Below are 22,482 nucleotides of genomic sequence, written 5' to 3'. Positions count from 1 at the left end.
TTCCAGCCTCTAGACCCCAGGCAGAGTTCCCATTCGTTATCAGTATGGTCAGGAAGGTCATACTAAGCCCATGTGGAACAATGCTATAGCCCAGATGTGTGTTGTGCCAAGGCCCAAGTGCATTGACCAGTGTGAGAAATCCCCTTTTGCAAGACATGGTGACGAGATATATTACCCCACAGCTGAGGTTTACTTGAAAGTGCAGGGGCAGTCTTATCTCCTCCACGTAGGCCTAGCTGACTCCTTGCCTTTCCCGGTGGTGCTGACAAAGAAATACTGTCATAATTACAACACATCAACATTATAGTTGACTTCAGCCCCAAGGCAATACTTGTCATATTTTAACTTGACATCAAGCTTGACTGATTTGGCTGGAGGGCTATTCTATTGGCAGCTGTATTAAGAATTCAGCCAACCCCTGAAGCTGCACTCCCTACCAGTCCAGTCAACATATTTGTGGTGAGTGGGTTGGAGTACATTTAAGACCCTAGAGAGCTGGTAAGACAGAATAGTGTGTGTGGGCGGGGGGGTTGGTGTTAAGTGCAGGGATCTCATGACTGAGTTCTCCCCTTTGTGCTTTGCGAACATCCTGCCATGCTATAAAAACTGACTAAAGTTTCCATATTTCATGAAATGTAAAATATTCTCATGACTGATATGGAGGGGGTTGCCTTTTTTGCATGTTATTTTGGCATTAATACATGTCACATCAGTGTGCAAACAATGTAAAAAAATTACAAGTATTTGAGTTAATAAACCTGTCTTTTTTGCTTTCTTGAGTAAGGCAGCTCCAAAATGCAGGTGTTTCAGCCTTGCTCAGTGCTTTCTGTGGTGGGGCAGCCAGTGAAAAATAGGGAGCGTAGGGGTTGGTAATGTTCTCTAGTTGCGCCATGATTGGCTCAGTGTTCTGTCACTCATGGGAACACTACGTCACTGCCAAATCTAAGGGTAGAGCTCGAAAAATCAAGCCCCTTGGGTGCTGCCATAGAGTTACATTAGAAGTGCCTATCCAAGAAGGCTCAAGGTCATTGGCCACAGATAAAATTACGTCAAATCACGTTATATCTACAATAGCTTTGTCAACATCATACTTTCAAAATCTTAGCTAGCCTCTTAAGGATCCGCCCCTTTTCGCCTAAAATGACATACCCAAATCTAACTGTGGACCTGAAGCAAGGATATGCATATTCTTGGTACCATTTGAAAGGAAACACTTTGAAGTTTGTGGAAATGTTAAATTAATGTAGGAGAATTTAACACATTAGATCTGGTAAAAGAGAATAGAAAGAAAAAACATGCGTTTTTTTTGCACCATCATCTTTGAAATGGAAAAGAAAGGCCATAATGTATTATTCCAGCCCAGGCACCATTTAGATTTTGGCCACTAGATGGCAGCAGTGTATTTGCACAGTTTTAGACTGATCCAATGAACCATTGTATTTCTGTTCAAACTGTTGCATCAAGACTACCCAAATGTGCCTAATTGGTTTATTAATACATTTTTAAGTTCATAACTGTGCACTCTCCTCAAACAATAGCATGGTATTATTTCACTGTAATAGCTACTGTAAATCGGACAGTGCAGTTAGATTAACAAGAATTTAAGCTTTCTGCCAATATCAGATATGTCTTTGTCCTGGGAAATGTTCTTGTTACTTACAACGTAGGCTAATGCTAAACACATTTGCCTACGTTAGCACAACCGTACCGCGGGGACCCACCGATCCTGTAGAAGCAAGCAGTCATCATCATGAATCAAGTCGACAATCTACTGGCAAATCTTTTTAATCCTTGTCATATGAAGATAAATTATAGATAAAATGTATTGGTGCTCAACGGCCATTGGACATAAACATTACACAACAAGTTGGAAATCGCAAATTCAACAATGAGTGGTTTGGCAGGAATCAGTGGCTAACTGCAAGCATTGCAAAGAAATCACTAGCCTGCTATTCAGTCCAGACCAGGTCTCCAGCGTGCGCATTCCCCCCAAATATGCCGATTTGGCTCTCGCCTTCTTTAAAAGGAAGGCGACTCAATTACCACCCCATCGACAGGGGGATTTTGCGATAAATCTCATGGTAGACGCTGCACTTCCCAAGAGTCATGTGTATCCCCTGTCGCAAGCGGAGACGGTGGCTATGGAGATGTATATCTCCGAATCCCTGTGTCAGGGGTACATTAGGTCCTCCATTTCACCCGTCTCCTCGAGTTTCTTTTTTGTGAAGAAGGATGGAGGTCTGCGCCCGTGCTTTGATTATCAAGATCTTAATAAAATCACGGTGGGGTACAGTTACCCGCTACCTCTAATCGCCGCGGCGATTGAGTTAATGCACGGGGCGCGCTTCTTCACTAAACTGGATCTCAGGAGTGCGTACAACCTGGTGCGTATCCGAGATGGAGACGAGTGATAGACAGCATTTAGTACCACCTCAGGGCATTATGAGTACCTCGTCATGCCGTACGGGTTGAAGAATGCTCCATCAGTCTTCCAATCTTTTGTAGACGAGATGTTCAGGGACCTGCATGGGCAGGGTGTAGTGGTGTATATCGATGACATTCTAATATACTCCGCTACACGCGCCGAGCATGTGTCCCTGGTGCGCAGAGTGCTTGGTCGCCTGTTGGAGCATGACCTGTATGTCAATGCTGAGAAATGCCTGTTCTTTCAACAGTCCGTCTCCTTCTTAGGGTATCGCCTATCCACGTCAGGAGTGGAGATGGAAAGTGACCGCATTGCAGCCGTGCGTAATTGGCCGACTCCAACCACGGTGAAGGAGGTACAGCGATTTTTAGGGTTTGCCAATTACTACCGGAGGTTTATCCGGGGTTTTGATCAGGTAGCTGCTCCCATTACCTCACTGTTGAAGGGAGGTCCGGTGCGTTTGCAGTGGTCGGCTGGGGCGGACAGGGCCTTTAGGAAACTGAAGGCTCTGTTTACCTCGGTTCCTGTGTTGGCTCATCCGGATCCGTCTTTGCAATTCGTAGTGGAGGTGGACGCGTCTGAGGCTGGGATAGGAGCTGTGCTCTCTCAGCGCTCGGGTACGCCATCTAAGCTCCGCCCCTGTGCCTTCTTTTCTAAGAAGCTCAGCCCAGCGGAGGGAAACTATGATGTGGGGGACCGGGAGCTGTTGGCTGTGGTCAAGGCTTTGAAGGTGTAGAGACATTGGCTTGAGGGGGCTAAACACCCTTTTCTAATCTGGACTAACCACGGCAATCTGGACTACATCTGGGAGGCGAGGAGACTTAATCTTCGCCAGGCAAGGTGGGCCATGTTTTTCACCCGTTTTGTGTTTACCCTCTCTTACAGACCAGGTTCCCAGAACGTTAAGACAGACGCATTGTCCCGGCTGTATGACACAGAGGAGCGGTCCATGGATCCCACTCCCATAATTCCAGCCTCTTGTTTGGTGGTACCGGTAGTGTGGGAGCTGGACGCGGACATTGAGCGGGCGTCACGTGCAGAGCCCGTTCCCCCTGAGTGTCCAGCTGGGCGTCTATACGTTCCGTCTGCTGTCCACGACCGATTGATCTACTGGGCTCACACGTCACCCTCCTCTGGTCATCCTGGGATTGATCAGACGATGCGCTGTCTTAGTGGGAGGTACTGGTGACCCACTTTAGCTAAGGACGTGAGGGTTTATGTTTCCTCCTGCTCAGTGTGCGCTCAGTGCAAGGCTCCTAGACACCTACCCAGAGGTAAGTTACAACCCTTACCCGTTCCACAACGGCCGTGGTCGCACTTGTCGGTGGATTTCATAACCGATCTTCCACCTTCACAAGGTAACACCACGATCCTGGTCGTTGTGGATCATTTTTCTAAGTCCTTTCGTCTCCTCCCTTTGCATGGTCTCCCTACGGCCCTACAAACGGCGGAGGCTCTGTTTACACACGTCTTTCGGCACTACGGGGTGCCTGAGGATATAGTGTCTGATCGGGGTCCCCAGTTCACTTCAAGGGTCTGGAAGGCGTTCATGGAACGTCTGGGGGTCTCCGTCAGCCGTACCTCGGGTTTTCACCCTGAGGGTAACAGACAGGTAGAGAGAGTTAACCAGGATGTGGGTAGGTTTCTGAGGTCTTATTGCCAGGACCGGCCGGGGGAGTGGGCGGAGTTCGTACCCTGGGCAGAGATGGCTCAGAGCTCGCTCCGCCACTCCTCCACTAACCTCTCTCCCTTTCAGTGTGTGTTGGGGTATCAGCCGGTTCTGGCCCCTTGGCATCAGAGTCAGACCGAGGCTCCTGCGGTGGACGACTGGTTCCGGCGCGCGGAGGAAACCTGGGACGCTGCTAATGTCCACCGTACGGCGCCAGAAAGGCGCAGACCGTCACCGCAGTGAGGCCCCGGTGTTCGCACCGGAAGACAGGGTCTCGCTCTCGACCAGAAACCTGCCCCTCCGCCTGCCCTGCCGGAAGCTGGGTCTGCGGTTTGTGGGGCCATTTAAAGTCCTGAGGAGAAGGAACGAGGTATGTTATAGGTTAAAGCTTCCCCCCATTACCGCATTAACCCCTCGTTCCATGTGTATCTCAGGCCGGTGGTGGCTGGCCCGCTCCAGGATGCTGAGGTGCGGGAGGTTCCTCCGCCCCCTCTGTACATTGAGGGGGCCCCGGCGTACACCGTTCGATCCATCCTGGATTCGAGACGTCGGGTGAGGGGTACGGTCCGGAGGAGAGATGCTGGGTTCCGGTGGAGGATGTGTTAGATCCTTCCCTGCTGAGAGAGTTCCATCGTCTCCATCCGGATCGCCCTGCACCTCGTCCTCCGGGTCGTCCTCGAGGCCGGTGTCGACGCGCTGCTGGAGCCGCGTGTCAGGGGGGGTACTGTCACGACTTCTTCCGAAGTCGATGCCCCTCCTTGCTCGGGTGGTGCTCGGCGGTCGATGTCACCGGTCTTTTAGCCATCATTGATCAGTTTTTCATTTTCCATTGGTTTTGTCTTGCCTTCCTACACACCTGGTTCCAATCCCATTCATTACAGGTTGTGTATTTAACCCTCTGTTTCCCTCATGTCCTTGTCGGTGATTGTTTGAGTTATATACGCGTGTATTTTGTATCGGTGTGCGACAGGTTATTTTTACCCATGTTATTTGTGTACTTTGGTTTTGGAGCTAGTTTTTTGGTTAATTAAAATACTCCAGTTAAACCAAGTTGGTTTCTCCTGCGCCTGACTTCCCTGCCACCTACAAACACGACTATGACAGTTGAATGGATGTGTGGTCCCATATCTGGGTTTAAGTGTCTCTTTTCCAAGTTTAAAATGATAAACATTCAACATTGGCCATGCTGTCAATCCAGCATGATTTCTGCCGTGCTCAAAACAACTGTTAACTCGGAACTGGGAAATCTGACTTCAGTTATGTTCAAGACAACTGGGAACTCGGGGGAAAAAACAAGATCCAACTGGGAAAATACATTTTGAATGGTCATCCAACACTGAATTATAAATCGGGAACTCGGGCCTCTTTTTTTGTTTGTTTCGAGTTCCCAGTTGTCTTGAAAGCACCATAAATCCAGAGAATGCCAGACTTTGATGACAACGTTTGATGTCAAAATTTGCCCATGAAGGATAGGCCACCTTCCTGTTCAAGTGAGCACAGCACAACAAGGTGAGTCCAAAAATGTATTGTATGCTGTTGCGTAAATTATCAGGGTTGGGGAGTAACAGATTACATGTATGTAGAAAATGTTGAAAATAGTCAAAATAAAGAAAAGCCCTTGAATGAGTAGGTGCGTCCAAACTTTTGACTGGTACTGTATGTATATATATTTATATTTATATATATGTGTGTGTATTGATTGATTCTTGAAGAAAATAACTTATAAAAGCCTCATGAGCTTAGTTCAACTGTCACACTCCATGAGGACCTAAACTTTTTTTTCTCCAATGTTTGTAAACATTGTAAATGTAAACAAACACTGTATAGTCTCATAACATGGTTAAAACAATACGTTTGATATCTTGTTCGGTCAGTCCTTGCATCCATAGCTCTGTCTATTAATCTTAGAGTGGTTACATTTCTCCAGGCTCATCCCTCAACTTTTTACCAAAACAGAGGCCGGGTGTACTTTTTGTTATTGTTTCATCTGTGGATTTGCCCTTTAAACAGCTGCATATTATGAAAATATCAAAGTGTCACCAACAAAAACGTAAGCAATAGGCCTATAGCAAATGCGGCATATGGCATTCATTTTTCACATGTAAATAGCACTTTTTAGTAGTGCTCAAAGCATGAGCGCAGCATTTATTTTTCTATTCGAATCAATGAGCCCAATCAGTCCTCCATGACAACAAAATCAAAAACAGCAGAGTAGGGCTGGCTAATTAGTCCTTCGTTTTGGGGTTATGCTCAGGTGAAACAATTTGGCTAAACTATACTTCCATATTTCCAAGTCCTATTCTTGAAGACCAAGGAGTATAACATTTATTGGAATGACTGGAATTCTAATAAACTTTGGGTTTTAATGTAAAGATATAATTGAATCATGTTCTTATATGTAGTAGGAAGCAATGGGTTAGTAGAATCCTACATAACCAACCCATAAAATACAATTTAACATCCATATATGGCCAGCTATGTAAACTTTAACATTTATTTATCCTGCAATAGATGTCTTTCAATTGGTAACATAAATGTTTGTCTTCTTCTAATACCTCTTAAGTGGAAAGTAATCTAAAAGTAACTGAATGTAATCAAATTACTTTAATGAGTTTAGGTAATCCAAATGTTACATTACTGATTACAATTTTGAACAGGTAACCAGTAACTGTAACGGATTGCAATTAGAAAGTAACCTACCCTGTAAATGGTGTAATATGCCAGGGAGATATGTATACTGTAGCTAAGAAAGTAATACTAAGTGTAGTAAGCTGTTAGTAGCCCATGTGCCTCGACCTAATTATTTGGTCTATTTCACCCTGTTAATTTCATCTACTGTTCTGACTTGGTGGTGCACATGTAACCTATAACCTGTTTTAGAGAAATGTAATCATTGAATATTGTAAGAGATTTCATTGTCTCCTTATATGCCCCCTTTATTTACCCTACGGTTCTGACTTGGTGTACAGGGAGAACACTTAAAAAATGGCCCATGTTCTGAATTCTGTTGCTGAACATTTCAAAAGTGTTGAACAAATAGTTATATTGACTTTGTCCATCCTAGCTTGCTCGTTAATGTCTTAATCTTAATTACGGATTGCCTCTTATCCGATTGTCGTCCCCTTATGCCATAGTTTGTACATCTCAATTGTTAGTAGAAACCACATTTGTTTAAGCAAGTCAACCATATCAGCTATGTTTTTTAAAAAGGCAGTAAATGAGGCTAAATGAACTGTTTCGCTGCCAGACAAGGCTCTCCTGTTAGCCCCACCGAGATGTTCATGCTAAAATTGCCGCTGATGAGGAGTCATGTCAGAAAGACAGGTGAAAGGAATCAATGCCAGAATGCTGATTGAAATTCTCATTAACATATCACATGGACTAAAGTGGCAGAATGTCAGACGCAACTAAAATATACCAATATGTATAGGCCCTTGTTAAAAAGTTGGGTAACACTTACGTACATGTACATATTCTCATTCACCCCTTTAGATTTATGTGTAGTCGGTAGTTGTTGGGGAATTGTTAGATTACTTGTTAGATGTTACTGCACTGTCGGATCTAGAAGCACAAGCATTTTGCTACACTCGCATTAACATCTGCTAACCATGTGTATGTGACAAATAAAATTTGATTTGATCTGATTTAGGAAACAGAGGGCCGAGCACACCCCATCCACATCGATGGTGCTGTATTGGAGCGTGTCGAGAGCTTCAAGTTTCTTAGAGTCCACATCACTAAGGAATTACATGGTCCACACACACAAACACAGTCATGAAGAAAGCACAACAATGACTCTTCCCCCTCAGGAGGCTGAACATATTCGGCATGAGCCCTCAGATCCTGAAAAAGTTCTACAGCATCACCATTGAGAGCATCTTGACAGCCGGTATCACAGCTTGGTATGGCAACTGCTTGGCATCCGACTGCAAGGCGCTACATAGGGTAGTGCATATGGCCCAGTACATCACTGGGCTGACCTCCCAGCCATCCAGGACCTCTATACCAAGCAGTGTCAGAGAAAAAAAAGCCCTAAAAATAGTCAGACTCCAGGCACACAAGTCATAGACTGTTCTCTCTGCTACCACACAGCAAGCGATGCATCAAGTCTGGAACCAACAAGATCCTGAACTGCTTCTACCCCTAACCCATAAGACTGCTAAATAGTTAACCTAATAGCTACCCGGGCTACCTGCAGTGACCTTTTTGCACTAACTCTTTTGACTCATTACATATGCTGCTGCTACTGTTTATTATCTATCCTGTTGCCTAGTCACTTTACCCCTACCTATATGTAGATATCTACCTCAATTACCTCGTACCCCTGCAAATTGACTTGGTACTTGTACCCTGTGTATATAGCCAAGTTATCATTAGTCATTGTGTATATATTACTCGTGCTATTATTTTTCTTAAATGTTTTCATTTTTATTTCGCATTGTTTGGGAAGGGCCCGCAAGTAAGCATTTTACTGTCAGTTTACACCTGTCGTTTACGAAGCACGTGACAAATAAAAATGTATTTGGCGTTACAGCCAGTTGCCCAGTGTGATAACCTGGTAAATGGCAACTTGCACATAGCTAAACCTAACTTCACGCTGACCCTAACCGAAACCCTAACCTTAACTGCTGTGGGGTGGGCTTGTGCTGTGCTGGGGTGATACTTACATCCGGTACCATTTCTTTTGCTCTTCCTCCCTGCACTTCAGGCAAAGGTCAGACATCATTCTCCTCTCTGACTAATGATACATTCTTCACTTTGGTCGTTGCCAAAATCACTGTACCAGGAAATGAACAGCTTAATGGTTTATAGTTGGTCCAGCTTTGTGTAAAGTTGTCTTACATTTTTACAACCAGGGCTTGACAGAGGCAAGGACAAAGTCATGACAGCGGGACATTCACTGACTTTAACCGTTAACGTGACACATTAAACACAATCATGTGGAAAAAACCTCACTCCATTGTTCCTCAAGGATCTGGATATCTTCAAAGATATGGGGTAAAACTTCCTATATGTTTTCTGAAGATAAAACTACATGAGGAAAATAGAGAGCGGCAGTGTGATACTAAAGAGGATGTGGAAACCTGTAGGGGGTAGGAACCATGTTGGGATGAACCATAGGAAGAATCTTCAGAATAACAGTATAGATCTTTGAGAATACGAGAGTGGAAGAATGGACCAAAGGCAACTTGGGAATAAAACTGAAATTTGATTAAGTAGAAGTCCTCTTACTAAGACCTTTACAGTATGAAATGTAACCATTCCGTCTCTGTTGCACATTCAGCCCTTTTGTTATGCTGATTGCGTCATTTTAAGGATGTTTTCCCCGTTACAGTTCATGCTCCAATAGAGCAGGTACATTTAGGAATTAGTGAAACTCCTTCCACACACTCCCCTTTATTTTTTTCTGCCTTTCGAATTGCATTTTTGTACAAATCTATACAAATTCTGTATAAAAACGGCAATCCAGTCGTGTGTGCATTTAACATTTTTGCCAGGATAGTCCACTCAGTAACACTTGCCACTGGTTTCTAGGACGTCCTGGGATAATTAAGGCATTGCAATAAAAACATTGTGCAGGAGCGAAACAATTTACCCAATGAGTATTGAGGTCGAGTTGGAATCAATATCGATATTTAAGCAGTTATCTTTCAATTATTCGTTTTGACATCTCATAGTGGGATTCACCAGAATCTCCTAAGTAGCTCGAAGAACCAATCATACACGTCTGTCAGCAGTGGTGGAAAAAATACCAAAATAGAAATAGAAAATGATTCAAGTAAAAGTGAAAATCACCAAGTAAAATACTACTTGAGTAAAAGTCAAAGTATTGGGTTTTAAATATACTTAAGTAACATAAGTAAATTTAATTGCTAAAATATAAAGTATAAATCATTTCAAAATCCCTTATATTAAGCAAACCAGACAGCACCTTTTTCTTTTTTTTTTTTTTTTAATGTATGGATAACCAGGGACACACTCCAACACTCCGTTCCTTCATACTAATGAGCTACTCACCTGCCCTCTGATCATTCTCACTTCTTTTCCTCACAGAAGAGTTCTATATAGCTCTCCTCAGCATGACTTGATCTGTTTTTTGTTTAACTGTTCACAGGTGTGCCATCAAGGTTACACCGCAGAGCTCTGGGTTATCAGCTCTCGTTTGACTTTACCAAAAGGAATGTTTTTGCTTCGGGATAGAACTATCTTCACTGATTTTTCTTCCCTTTGTTTCCTTTGGTAGATAGTGTCACACCACTAGCTACTGAGACTTGACTAGCTTAGCTGCAAGGCTTAGCTAACATGGCTAGCTCGCTGCAAGGCTAGCTTTCCTACCGACTAGCTTTTCTACCTGGAAGGGTAGTTAGTCAGCTTTCTTTCATTGTTTGCTGTAGAAGATAGCAGAAAAAAGACCGTTTTTTGTATCAATTCTACAACACCTTTCTTGAATATTTAAATGGAAGGAAGAGGTCATACTTAGTGTCACTGTTGACAACTTTGGGGAATTTCTTGGAGGTCATTTCGAAAAGTGGCAATTGGATAATGCTAATAAATTAAACTCCCATTTTTCAAGAAAACTAGCAAACCGATCACGGCGCTATATGGTGACCATTTAGGGAATTGAGTTCTCAGCTGAGGTCCCAAATGTTGTTCAGGAATATGGAGTATTGACGGAGAAAAGAGGAGGGGAAACATGCCATTTTTTAAATTTTCGCCTCAAATGACATACTCAAATCTAACTGCCTGTAGCTCAGGACCTGAAGCAAGGATATGCATATTTTTGATACCATTTGAAAGGAAACACTTTGAAGTTTGTGTAAATGTGAAATTGATGTAGAATACAACACATTGATAACACATTGAACACATTGATGTAGAATATAACACATTAGATCTGGTAAAAGATCATACAAAGAAAAAAACATCCATTTTTTTCATCATCTTTGAAATACAAGAGAGAGGCCACATTGTATTATTCCAGTTTTGGCACAATTTAGATTTTGGCAACTAGATGGAAGCAGTGTATGTAACAACTTTTAGACTAATGCAATGAACCATTGCATTTCTGTTCAAAATGCAATGAACCATTGCATTTCTGTTCAAAATGCTGTATCAAGTCTGCCAAAATGTGCCTAATTTGTTTATTGATACATTTTGAAATTCATAACTGTAGCACTCTCCTCAAACAATAGCATGGTATTCTTTCACTGTAATAGCAACTGTAAATTGGACAGTGCAGTTAGATCAACAAGAATTTAAGCTTTCTGCCCATATCAGATATGTCTTTGTCCTGGGAAATATTCTTGTTACTTACAAACTCATGCTAATCACATTAGCGCACGTTAGCTCAACATCCCGTTGGGGGGTCACCAATCCCATAGAGGTTTTTAAGGGCACTTTGTTTAATATTACAGACTTTGAAAAATTCTACATTGGTGCACAATGTCTACTTAAAATACCAAAGGGATGCAAAAGGCAGTCTATTCGTGGAGCAAACATTTAGGGGTTTTTCTTTTTCATAACCAAACCATATATGTCAGTGTGCATGCGCCTTGCCTGCCACAGGAGTCACTACAGCTCGATGGGACAAGGACATCCCGGCCGGCCAAACCCTCCCCTAACTCGGACGACGCTGAGCCAATTCTGCGTCGCCTCATGGATACTTCCCTGACCCGGCCTGCACGAGTCTCGAACCAGCATTTGTAGCTACTCAGTTTGAGATCCGTGCCAGCCCAAGAGGCGACGCACAATTAGCCCAGTGTCGTCCGAGTTAGGGGAGGGTTTGGCCGGCCGGGATGTCCTTGTCCCATCGCGCTGTAGCGACTTCTGTGGCGGGCCAGGCGCAGGCACGCTGACACGGTCACCAGGTGTATGGTGTTTCCTCTGACACAAAATGTTTTTTTGTGGATGGGTATAATTTGTATGTATAAAATGTCTAATAGTAATATTTAAAATTACTAAATCGGGTAATTTTGTATACATTAATTTAAATTTCCATCAGTCCGCTTCTGGGGGGATTCTGGTAAGATGCCGAATGAAAGTCGGCTGAATTCCGGTAGACTGAAAAGACCCGATGTACATGGGCCGATTCTGGGCAGTCATTCATTTTGATTCTGGCCGAGTCCGATGGAGTGTCTTAGACCGTTGCACCACTCGGGAGGCTCCATCCAAAGTTTTTAATGCTTATCAATTGCCTTGCACAAAGTATCAAAATGCTAAAATACTACACAGGACTCTTAAAGAAAGTATTTTTTGATCACAGAAACAATTAGAAAATATGGAAAAATAAATAATGAAATGTTAATTATTTTTTATTTATTTATTTCACCTTTATTTAACCAGGTAGGCAAGTTGAGAGCAAGTTCTCATTTGCAACTGTGACCTGGCCAAGATAAAGCAAAGCAGTTCGACACATATGACAACACAGAGTTGCACGTGGAGTAAAATAAACATACAGTCAATTATACAGTAGAAAAATAAGTCTATATACAATGTGAGCAAATGAGGTGAGATAAGGAATGTAAAGGCAATAAATAGGCCATGGTGGCGAAGTAAAGACAATATAGCAATTAAAACACTGGAATGGTAGATTTGACAGTAGATGAGTGTGCAAAGTAGAAATACTGGGGTGCAAAGGAGCAAAATAAATAAATAAATACAGTAGGGGAAGCGGTAGTTGTTTGGGCTATTTATAGATGGGCTATGTACAGGTGCAGTGATCTGTGAGCTGCTCTGACAGCTGGTGCTTAAAGCTAGTGAGGGAGATAAGTGTTTCCAGTTTCAGAGATTTTTGTATTTCGTTCCAGTTATTGGCAGCAGAGAACTGGAAGGAGAGGCAAAAAAGCCCATATAATCATCTGCCAGAGAGTAGCCCCAATCGGCCCGAGCCCCCAAGTAATACATTTGGGCCAGATAACTCTCACCGGGATCGGCACGAGCCCCATGTAATATATACATTTGGGCCAGATAACTATCACCGAAATCAGCCAGAGCCCCAAGTAATACATTTGGGCCAGATAACACACCGGAATCGGCCCGAGCTCAATTCCTGCATCCAAGCCATAAGTAATACTGCCGAAGGGTGCCCTGACTCGGGCCGAGTCTGACTCTCCGCCGAGTGCCCCGACTCTCAGCCGGAATCGGCCCAGATCCACTGTGCTAGCTGGGACAATTCCACTTGAACATTATAGGGTATTATGTGTAGGCCAGTGACAAAACATCTAATTTAAACAAAATGTGGAAAAATTCAAGGGGTGTTAATTTTCTGAAGGAACTGTATATTACTTCTATAAATAAAGGTGAAAATACAGATGCACAAATGAGAAGGTTCAGGACAGCAACAGAGTTTCAGTGTGTCAGCATTAAACAGCACTGAAAGGAATATAGTATAGGATGTGATGATAAGATGAACTAATGTCCCCGAGGGGGAAATGTATTAGACCTACAGTTCGGAAAGTATTCAGACCCCTTGACTTTTTCCACATTTTGTTATGTCACAGCCTTTTTCTAAAATGTATTAAATAAATAGAAATATCTCATAAATCTACACACAATACTGCATAATGACAAAGCGAAAACAGGTTTTTAGAAATGTTGGTAAATGTATTAAAAACGAAAACCAGAAATACCTTATTTACATAAGTATTCAGACCCGTTGCTATGAGACTCGAAATTGAGCTCAGGTGCATCCTGAGATGTTTCTACAACTTGATTTGTAGAATTGGACATGATTTGGAAAGGGACACACCTGTCTGTATAAGGTCCCACAGAGCAAAAACCAAGCCATGAGGTCGAAGGAATTGTCCGTAGAGCTCCGAGACAGGATTGTGTTGAAGCACAGATCTGGGAAAAATTTACCAAAAAAATTTGCAGCATTGAAGGTCCCCAAGAACACAGTGGCCTCCATCATTCTTAAATGGAAGAAGTTTGGAACCACCAAGACCCTTTCTATAGCTGGCCGCACAGCCACACTGAGCAATCGGGGGAGAAGGGCCTTGGTCAGGGAGGTAACCAAGAACCCGATGGTAACTCTGGAAGAGCTCCAGAGTTGTCGAGATGGGATAAACTTCCAGTAAGACAACTGCAGCACTCTACCAATCAGGCCTTTATGATAGTGGTCAGACGGAAGCCACTCCATAGTAAAGGGCACATGACAGCCCCTTGGAGTTTGCCAAAATGCACCTAAAGACTCTCAGACCATGAGAAACAAGATTCTCTGGTCTGATGAAACCAAGATTGAACACTTTGGCCTGAATGACAAGCATCACATCTGGAGGAAACCTGCCACAATCCCTATGGTGAAGTATGGGGGTGGCAGCATAATGCCATGGGGATGTTTTTCAGCGGCAAGGACTGTGAGACTAGTCAGGATCGAGGGAAAGCTGAACGGAGCAAAATACAGAGAGATCCTTGATGAAAACCTGCTCCAGAGCGCTCAGGACCTCAGACCGCTGGCAACGGTTCTCCTTCCAACAGAACAACGACTCTAAGCACACAACCAAGACAACGCAGTAGTGGCTTCGGGACAAGTCTCTGAGTATCCTTGAGTGGCCCAGCCAGATCCCGGACTTGAACCCGATTGAGCATCTCTGGAGAGACCTGAAAATAGCTGTGCAGCGACGTTCCCCATCCAACCTGACAGAGCTGGAGATGATCTGCAGAGAAGAATGGGAGAAACTCCCCAAATACACTGTAGTTAAAATTACAGACAATGTAAGCGTACATTAAGTTGCCATCCTGAACTTACAGCATTTCCATTTTACATTCATAGGAATGAGCACCCCTTCAGAAATCTTGGTTAGAGTGCTGCGCCAGCATACTATAACCATCAAGATGTAAATCCAAGTATTGTGTTTAAGATATATATACACTGCTCAAAAAAATAAAGGGAACACTTAAACACAATGTAACTCCAAGTCAATCACATTTCTGTGAAATCAAACTGTCCACTTAGGAAGCAACACTGATTGACAATACATTTCACATGCTGTTGTGCAAATGGAATAGACAACAGGTGGAAATTATAGGAAATTAGCAAGACACCCCCAATAAAGGAGTGGTTCTGCAGGTGGTGACCACAGACCACTTCTCAGTTCCTATGCTTCCTGGCTGATGTTTTGGTCACTTTTGAATGCTGGTGGTGCTTTCACTCTAGTGGTAGCATGAGACGAAGTCTACAACCTACACAAGTGGCTCAGGTAGTGCAGCTCATCCAGGATGGCACATCAATGCGAGCTGTGGCAAGAAGGTTTGCTGTGTCTGTCAGCGTAGTGTCCAGAGCATGGAGGCGCTACCAGGAGACAGGCCAGTACATCAGGAGATGTGGATGAGGCCGTAGGAGGGCAACAACCCAGCAGCAGGACCGCTACCTCTGCCTTTGTGCAAGGAGGAGCAGGAGGAGCACTGCCAGAGCCCTACAAAATGACCTCCAGCAGGCCACAAATGTGCATGTGTCTGCTCAAACGGTCAGAAACAGACTCCATGAGGGTGGTATGAGGGCCCGACGTCCACAGGTGGGGGTTGTGCTTACAGCCCAACACCGTGCAGGACGTTTGGCATTTGCCAGAGAACACCAAGATTGGCAAATTCGCCACTGGCGCCCTGTACTCTTCACAGATGAAAGCAGGTTCATACGTGACAGACGTGACAGAGTCTGGAGACGCCGTGGAGAACGTTCTGCTGCCTGCAACATCCTCCAGCATGACCGGTTTGGCGGTAGGTCAGTCATGGTGTGGGGTGGCATTTCTTTGGGGGCCGCACAGCCCTCCATGTGCTCGCCAGAGGTAGCCTGACTGCCATTAGGTACCGAAATGAGATCCTCAGACCCCTTGTGAGACCATATGCTGGTGCGGTTGGCCCTGGGTTCCTCCTAATGCAAGACAATGCTAGACCTCATGTGGCTGGAGTGTGTCAGCAGTTCCTGCAAGAGGAAGGCATTGATGCTATGGACTGGCCCGCCCGTTCCCCAGACCTGAATCCAATTGAGCACAACTGGGACATCATGTCTCGCTCCATCCACCAACGCCACGTTGCACCACAGACTGTCAAGGAGTTGGCGGATGCTTTAGTCCAGGTCTGGGAGGAGATCCCTCAGGAGACCATCCGCCACCTCATTAGGAGCATGCCCAGGCGTTGTTGGGAGGTCATACAGGCACGTGGAGGCCACACACACTACTGAGCCTCATTTTGACTTGTTTTAAGGACATTACATCAAAGTTGGATCAGCCTGTAGTGTGGTTTTCCACTTTAATTTTGAGTGTGACTCCAAATCCAGACCTCCATGGGTTGATAAATTGGATTTCCATTGATTATTTTTGTGTGATTTTGTTGTCAGCACATTCAACTATGTAAAGAAAAAAGTATTTAATAAGATTATTTCTTTCATTCAGATCTAGGATGTGTTATTTTAGTGTTCCCTTTATTTTTTTGAGCAGTATATATATTTATGAGATACATACTTGGAAATATCTAATATATTCATTTCCTTTACACATTGTGTTGGTAGGCAATCCTGATGAGGGATGTATGAGCTTTTCAGCACCATTAAAACATAATCAATACCTTTCTGACCAATACCCCATCTATATCACTATATCACCAAATCAAGTTGTGAAAATCCAAGATGGCGTTGCAGTCAGGCGTCTTTGTCTTCGTCTTGTCGTGTCCCATGTATATGTTTTTTTTAATTTGCATTTTCTTCGCATATTTTTTAAACCTCAACTCCAACATACTCTCCTGCAACCTGCCTCACGCAATGTGGTATAGATCTGCTATTTTCTTTACTTTAGAACCGGAACCCCCAACACAAGCTAGCCAGCTAACTAGCTACTAGCTAGCTGTCAGCTAGCCACTGCTAGCGGTCATCAGCTAACCTTTAGCCCAGACAACTCCTGCCAGTCTGCACAGTGCGATTCAACCCAGAGTATACTGGACTCTTTTTCCCCACATCTCCGGATTCCTACCGCAAGCTCTGAACCGTTTCACCTGGATCATCGCTGCTAGCAAGCTGCTATCCGAGTGGCTACTCCTGGCTAACGGCTCTGTCCCGAAGCAAGCACCAATTAGCCTAGAGCTAGCCTATGCTAGGCCCATCTCTCGGCTAGCTGAAGAGGTCCATCAGCCACTCCTTGGGCTACAATACCTATTTTGCAAATTGGCCTGGACCCCTTTTACAGCCGATACGGAGCCCCGCCGATCCTTTACGACTGGTCTACCGACGTTATCCGCCCGAGGGGGTTTTCAACAGGCTCCTCCGTCGCAACGTCCCCTGAATGCCCATCTGCTAGCCTGCTAGCCGCGGCCCGCTATCTGTCTAGAGCATATCAGACTGTTAGCTGAAGAGGTCCATCAGCCAATTTTCTTGGGCTACAATGGCTATTTTGCCAATCGGCTTGGACCCTTTTACTACATGGAGCCATGCCGATCCATCATGACTGGTCTGCCGACGTAACCACCCAAGGGGGCTACAACTGACTCTTCCGTCGCGACATCCCCCTAAGGCCCTTCTGCTAGCCCCGGACCGCTAGCTGTCTGAATCGCCGTGTCTCCAGCTCGCCTAGCTACTCACTAGACGCCATGATCGTTCGCTACGCATGCCTCTCCCTAATGTCAATATGCCTTGTCCACTGCTGTTTTGGTTAGTGATTATTGTGTTATTTCACTGTAGAGCCTCCAGCCCTGCTCAAAATGCCTTAGCTAACCCTTTTTCTCCACCTCCCACACATGGGGTGACATCACCTGGTTTAAATGGTGTCTCTAGACACAATACCTCTCTCATCGTCACTCAATGCCTCGGTTTACCTCCACTGTATTCACATCCTACCATACCCTTGTCTGTACATTATGCGTTGAATCTACTCTTCCGTGCCCAGAAACCTGCTCCTTTTACTCTCTGTTCCAAACGCACTAGACGACCAGTTCTTATAGCCTTTAGACTTACCCTTATCCTCCTCTGTTCCTCTGGTGATGTAGAGGTTAATCCAGGCCCTGCAGTGCCTAGCTCCACTCCCATTCACCAGGCGCTTTCATTTGTTGACTTCTGTAAGCGTAAAAGCCTTGGTTTCATGCATGTTAACATTAGAAGCCTCCTCCCTAAGTTTGTTTTATTCACTGCTTTAGCACACTCTGCCAACCCGTGTCTGAATCCTGGCTAAGGAAGGCCACCAAAAACCCTGACATTTCCATCCCTAACTATAACATTTTCCGACAAGATAGAACTGCCAAAGGGGGCGGAGTTGCAATCTACTGCAGAGATAACCTGCAGAGTTCTGTCATACTATCCAGGTCTGTCCCCAAACAATTTGAGCTTCTACTTTTAAAAATCCACCTTTCCAGAAACAAGTCTCTCACCGTTGCCGCTTGCTATAGACCACCTTCTGCCCTTGTCCCTGGACACCATATGCGAATTGTTTGCCCCCCCATTTATCGTCAGAGCTCGTGCTGTTAGGTGACCTAAACTGGGACATGCTTAACACCCCGGCTGTCATACAATCTAAGCTAGATACCCTCAATCTCACACAAATTATCAATGAACCTACCAGGTACAACCCCAACTCCGTAAACATGGGCACCCAAATGGATATCATCCTAACTAACCTGCCCTCCAAATACACCTCTGCTGTCTTCAACCAGGATCTCAGCAATCACTGCCTCATTGCCTGTGTCCGTAATGGGTCTGCGGTCAAACGACCACCCCTCATCACTGTCAAACGCTCCCTAAAACACTTCAGTGAGCAGACCTTTCTAATCAACCGGGCCTGGGTATCCTGGAAGGATATTGACCTCATTCCGTCAGTAGAGGATGCCTGGTTATTCTTTAAAAGTGCTTTCCTCACCATCTTAAATAAGCATGCCCCATTCAAAAAATGTTGAACCAGGAAAAGATATAGCCCTTGGTTCACTCCAGACCTGACTGCCCTTGACCAGCACAAAAACATCCTGTGGCGTACTGCATTAGCATTGAATAGCCCCCGTGATATGCAACTTTTCACAGAAGTTAGGAACCAATATACACAGGCAGTTAGGAAAGCAAAGGCTAGCTTTTTCACACAGAAATTTGCATCCTGTAGCACAAACTCCAAAAATGTCTGGGACACTGTAAAGTCCATGGAGAATAACAGCACCTCCTCCCAGCTGCCCCCTGCACTGAGGCTAGGAAACACTGTCACCACCGATAAAGCGACGATAATTGAGAATTTCAATAAGCATTTTCTACGGTTGGCCATGCTTTCCACCTGGCTACCCCTACCCCGGTCAACAGCCCTGCACCCCCCTCAGCAACTTGCCCAAGCCTCCCCCATTTCTCCTTCACCCAAATCCAGATAGCCGATGTTCTGAAAGAGCTGCAAAATCTGGACCCCTACAAATCAGCCGGGCTTGACAATCTGGACCCTCTCTTTCTAAAATTATCCACCGCAATTGTTGCAACCCCTATTACTAGCCTGTTCAACCTCTCTTTCGTATCGTCTGAGATCACCAAAGATTGGAAAGCTGCCACAGTCATCCCCCTCTTCAAAGGGGGTGACACTCTAGAACCAAACTGTTACAGACCTATATCTATCCTACCCTGTCTTTCTAAGGTCTTCGAAAGCCAAGTGAACAAACAGATCACTGACCATTTCGAATCCCACCGTACCTTCTCGCTATGCAATCTGGTTTCCGAGCTGGTCAAACTCTTTTCTCTGTATACATCAATGATGTCACTCTTGCTGCTGGTGATTCTCTGATCCACCTCTACGCAGACGACACCATTCTGTATATTTCTGGCCCTTCTTTGGACACTGAGTAAGCTAACCTCCAGACGAGCTTCAATTCCATACAACTCTCCTTCCGTGGCCTCCAACTGCTCTTAAATGCAAGTAAAACTAAATGCATGCTCTTCAACCGATCGCTGCCCGCATCTGCCCGCCCGTCCACCATTACTGCTCTGGACGGTTCTGACTTAGAATATGTGGACAACTACAAATACCTAGGTGTCTGGTTAGATTGTAAACTCTCCTTCCAGACTCACATTAAGCATCTCCAATCCAAAATTAAATATAGAATCGGCTTCCTATTTTGCATCAAAGCATCCTTCACTCATGCTGCCAAACATACCCTCGTAAACCTGACTATCCTACCGATCCTTGACTTCGGCGATGTAATTTACAAAATAGCCTCCAATGCTCTACTCAGCAAATTGGATGCAGTCTATCACAGTGCCATCCGTTTTGTCACCAAAGCCCCATATAGTACCCACCACTGCGACCTGTATGCTCTCGATGGCTGGCCCTCGCTTCATATTCGTCGCCAAACCCACTGACTCCAGGTCATCTATAAGTCTTTGCTAGGTAAAGCCCCGCCTTATCTCAGCTCACTGGTCACCATAGCAGCACCCACCCGTAGCACGCGCTCCAGCAGGTATATTTCACTGGTCACCCCCAAAGCCAATTCCTCATTTACACTCCTTTCCTTCCAGTTCTCTGCTGCCAATGACTGGAACGAATTGCAAAAATCACTGAAGCTGGAGACTCATATCTCCCTCTCTAACTTTAAGCACCAGCTGTCAGAGCAGCTCACAGATCACTGCACCTGTACATAGTCTTTAAATAGCCCATCCAACTACCTCATCCCCATACTTTTATTTATTTTTTGCTCCTTTACACCCCAGTATCTCTACTTGCACATTCATCACTCCAATGTTTAATTGCTAAATTGTAATTATTTCACCACTATAGCCTATGTTTTGCCTTACCTCACTTGTCTTACCTCATTTGCACACACTGTATGTAGACTTTTCTATTGTGTTATTGACTGTATGTTTGTTTATTCCATGTGTAACTCTGTGTTGTTGTTTGTGTCGCTCTGCTTTGCTTTATCTTGGCCAGCTCGCTGTTGTAAATGAGAACTTGTTCTCAACTGGCCTACCTGGTTAAATAAAGGTGAAATAAATAAATAAAAAAAACATTATTATTTTTTTTAAACAAGCTAGATAGCTCATGGTTACTGAAGTACTGGACTACCCCTTTATTCCTAAGAACTATGTCCATCAAGGCCCAGCTAATACAGAATCAAAAATACCTTTCTCTTTTGGAAGGCTTTCTGTTGATAGCAGTGCTTCTTAATGTCAGTTGCCCTGTCTAGTTGTATCCATTTCTTTATTCTATTTGGTTTAAATGTCTTATTTTATGCACTTTGAGATTATTCGGTATAATGAAAAGCGCTATACAAATGTAATAAATAATTATTAGTTGTACTATTATTATTATTTTTGGTCTTTTATTCCTGACATCCCTGTAACACACGGCAATAAGTTATCCAAGCGTGTGAGTTGCACTCTCTTTTGTTGTAGAGGAAACAGCTGCCATTGTCTCACAAAGAAATATTGATGGAGAGCATAAATTACTACAGTTGAAAAGATGAATGAAGCGCCGCTAAGCTTGATCAAGATTCGCTCTTGGATGTATTTATTGTCAAACATGAAGAGTAGCGTTTGATCAATGGAATTGATTGAGGTTCTCTGATTGGAACAGATGGAATCCATGCGTCTGTGGGTACCGCCTTTCTGTTATGTCTGGTTCTTTCTTCTTAATTAAAATGGATCTCTTTCATTCTGTCTCGTTCAGTTACCGACTTTACCTCAGCCCCCGAAAGAATTATGAGACAAGAGGGAGCATCACTTAGGCCGAGATTTAATACGTAGCACCAAAGATCAGCGCTAAAACACGATTGAGACTTTATTCACGGTAAATGCACATTATTTTCTAAATTAGTAGGCCATCTGACAAAATCCCTCAGGTACCCCAGGTCATCAATTATTAATAAATCATAATTATGGCTAGATGATAATATTGACTCTTTCACCAGTTGGTGTCTATTTAGCAATCAAATTCTGTTTGATTCAATGACATTATCAAGTTCATGCAAAAGTATATACAAAAGTATGTGGACACCCCTTCAAATGACTGGATTCGGTTATTTAAGCCACACCTGTTGCTGACAGGTGTATAAAATCGAGCACACAGCCATGCGATCTCCATAGACAAACGTTAGCAGTAGAATAGCCTTACTGAAGAGCTCAGTGACTTTCAACATGGCACAGTCATAGGAGGCCACTGCTAGAGCTGCCCCAGTCAACTGTTAGTGCTGTTATTTGTGAGCAACAATGGCTCAGCCACAAAGTGGTAGGCCACACAAGCTCACAGAACGGGACTGCCGAGTGCTGAAGCGTGTAGTGTGTCTGTCCTTGGTTGCAACACTCACTATCAAATTCCAAACTGCATCTGGAAGCAACGTCAGCACAAGAACTGTTCGTGGGAGCTTCATGAAATGGGTTTCCATGGCCGAGCAGCCACACACAAGCCTAAGATCACCATGCGCAATGCTAAGCATCGGCTGGAATGGTCTAAAG

Source organism: Salmo salar, chromosome ssa12, assembly GCF_905237065.1.
Source record: "Salmo salar chromosome ssa12, Ssal_v3.1, whole genome shotgun sequence".
Lineage (NCBI taxonomy): Eukaryota > Metazoa > Chordata > Actinopteri > Salmoniformes > Salmonidae > Salmo > Salmo salar.
The sequence above is the reverse complement of the archived record's forward strand: the minus strand, read 5'-3'. Positions refer to the sequence as shown.